General features: G+C 40.9%; 1 pseudogene; it reads right to left on the bottom strand.

Moving 5' to 3' along the window:
* Window positions 1–835: 835 nt before the first annotated feature.
* On the bottom strand, window positions 836–894 carry LOC126885756 (U6 spliceosomal RNA; annotated as a pseudogene).
* Between the last annotated feature and the right edge of the window lie 2,141 nt (window positions 895–3,035).

The following is a 3,035-nucleotide window of genomic DNA, read 5'->3' as shown; positions in this document are numbered from 1 at the left end:
TTTTTGTTTTGTTTTATATTTTTGAAATATACTTGTTGTGACTGGCTGAGAGGCGACAGCCCGTGCCAAAAAAAAAATTAAGCTTAAGTATGTGAAATAATATATTGTGCAACCATTGTAATATAACACCTATATCAAATATTCAGAAAATTCTCATCATCATCATCATGGCATCTACTCCCCTAGCGGAGTGATTGCCGCCCTCTTTGGGCTCTTCCGATTCGTCTATCGCGGTGAATTAATCCGCATTAATATTTTGGTTTTACAATTGGTTGTGTGACATGGCATCTTCAACAATTTTCCTCCATTCGTTTCTGTTTTTGCTTCTGGTTACCCATTCTCTGACTCCCATCTTCTTAAGGTCCTCTACTATCTGGTTCTCCCATCTAGTTTTGGGTCTTCCTCGTGGTCTGCCTGATACAGGTCTCCGTTTGGAAATTTTCTTGATAACGGCTTCTGGATTCTTCCTTTCTATATGTCCTATCCATCTGAATCTCTGTGCCTTGATAAATCTGACGATGTCTTCTCCTTTCAGAAGTTCTCTTACTTCGTGGTTCATGAGTTTTCTAAATTCATTATTACCTAAGTTTAGTGGTCCTGCTAGGAACCGAATTATTTTCCTTTCTAGGATCCTCAATCTTTCTTCCTCTTTCTGTGTCAGACACATTACTTGAACACCATATGTGATTACTGGTCTAATTGCTGCTTTGTAAATTTTCAGTTTTGTATTCTGAGTAAGCTTCTTATCTTTGAGGAAGTTACTGAATTTCCAGTAGGTTCTGTTTCCTGCCTGGATTCTTTCATTCATTTCGATACTTCTATCATTAGATTAGTCCCATGCTAATCTTTTCTGTATCGTTCCAATTTTAGTATATGTACCTCCGAAACGAGTACTCAGAAAATTCTACAAAAGAATAAAATAAAGCACAGAGAACTAGTAACTGAAAAGCAAAAAATTATAATAAGATGAAAATAATACTTTAAATAAAATCTAAAGACAGACAATGAATGATCAAAACAAGACAATATTTTATACATATTGTCATATTTTATACATCCGAGTTATGAAGAAGTAGTTCAAATAATAAAGAAAGGAGTAGTTTAAAAATGTAATAAAGAAACTGAAAGACAATCAAGCGCCAGGAACAGATGGAATTTTGGCGGAATTATTAAAGCATGGAGGATCCGAACTCTGTGGAAAAATTCATTACCTAATAACATTAATATTGAACAAGGAGCAAATGCCGGAGGATGGATGGTAGGGCTTGTGTGTGTGTGTGTGTGTGTGTGTGTGTGTGTGTGTGTGTGTGTGTGTGTGTGTGTGTGTGTGTGTGTGTGTGTGTGTGTGTGTGTGTGTGTGTGTGTGTGTGTGTGTGTGTGTGTGTGTGTGTGTGTGTGTGTGTGTGTGTGTGTGTGTGTGTGTGTGTGTGTGTGTGTGTGTGTGTGTGTGTGTGTGTGTGTGTGTGTGTGTGTGTGTGTGTGTGTGTGTGTGTGTGTGTGTGTGTGTGTGTGTGTGTGTGTGTGTGTGTGTGTGTGTGTGTGTGTGTGTGTGTGTGTGTGTGTGTGTGTGTGTGTGTGTGTGTGTGTGTGTGTGTGTGTGTGTGTGTGTGTGTGTGTGTGTGTGTGTGTGTGTGTGTGTGTGTGTGTGTGTGTGTGTGTGTGTGTGTGTGTGTGTGTGTGTGTGTGTGTGTGTGTGTGTGTGTGTGTGTGTGTGTGTGTGTGTGTGTGTGTGTGTGTGTGTGTGTGTGTGTGTGTGTGTGTGTGTGTGTGTGTGTGTGTGTGTGTGTGTGTGTGTGTGTGTGTGTGTGTGTGTGTGTGTGTGTGTGTGTGTGTGTGTGTGTGTGTGTGTGTGTGTGTGTGTGTGTGTGTGTGTGTGTGTGTGTGTGTGTGTGTGTGTGTGTGTGTGTGTGTGTGTGTGTGTGTGTGTGTGTGTGTGTGTGTGTGTGTGTGTGTGTGTGTGTGTGTGTGTGTGTGTGTGTGTGTGTGTGTGTGTGTGTGTGTGTGTGTGTGTGTGTGTGTGTGTGTGTGTGTGTGTGTGTGTGTGTGTGTGTGTGTGTGTGTGTGTGTGTGTGTGTGTGTGTGTGTGTGTGTGTGTGTGTGTGTGTGTGTGTGTGTGTGTGTGTGTGTGTGTGTGTGTGTGTGTGTGTGTGTGTGTGTGTGTGTGTGTGTGTGTGTGTGTGTGTGTGTGTGTGTGTGTGTGTGTGTGTGTGTGTGTGTGTGTGTGTGTGTGTGTGTGTGTGTGTGTGTGTGTGTGTGTGTGTGTGTGTGTGTGTGTGTGTGTGAGTGTGTGTGTGTTTGTGTGTGTGTTTGTGTGTGTGTGTGTGTGTATGTGTGTGTGTGTGTATGTGTGTGTTTGTGTGTGTGTGTGTGTGTGTGTGTGTGTGTGTGTGTGTGTGTGTGTGTGTTTGGCATCAGACAAAGTCTATTTGCCACAGACTATAGCGTAAGAAAGTAATTGTGTCGGGAAACGACCATGATGTAATTTCAACCTAGTAATGATTGAAGAATATCGTCTGGATACAGGGAAGGTGAGATGGGGAATGTTCTTTGGCAAATCTCTATGAATCCTATAATAGTGACTTTGCAATTTTTCTCTAATACTTGTATATAATGATTCCCAAACGCTTCTGATGTTATTTCTGAAAATCGCTAAAAGATCGTTTGCGTCTGTTTCATAGATAATATTCTCTAAATAGCACGCGTCCTTAGCTGCTATATCTACATGCTCATTGCCAATAATACCAGCGTGTCCTTTCACTCAAATGAAACGAACTTTTCTGTCAAGCTTTCCCAGATATTGAATAATTTTTCTTATGTCATATATTATAATGTTCTTATAATGTTTTGTTGGGTGGGAAAGTAATGCCAATAGTACTGACTGAGAATCTGTCAAAATAGCAATTTTCTGAACCTGATTTTCTAAGCACCATTGCAGCGCTCTTTTAATTGCTAATGCCTCGGCTGTAAAGATAGAAGTAAAGTCCGCCACACGATGCAGCTGTGTATGACCAGTGGATGGTACATAAAAGGCAAAA

Source organism: Diabrotica virgifera, chromosome 5 (assembly GCF_917563875.1).
Source record: "Diabrotica virgifera virgifera chromosome 5, PGI_DIABVI_V3a".
NCBI lineage: Eukaryota > Metazoa > Arthropoda > Insecta > Coleoptera > Chrysomelidae > Diabrotica > Diabrotica virgifera.
Note: the sequence above shows the minus strand (reverse complement) of the source record. Positions and strands in the feature narration are given on the sequence as shown.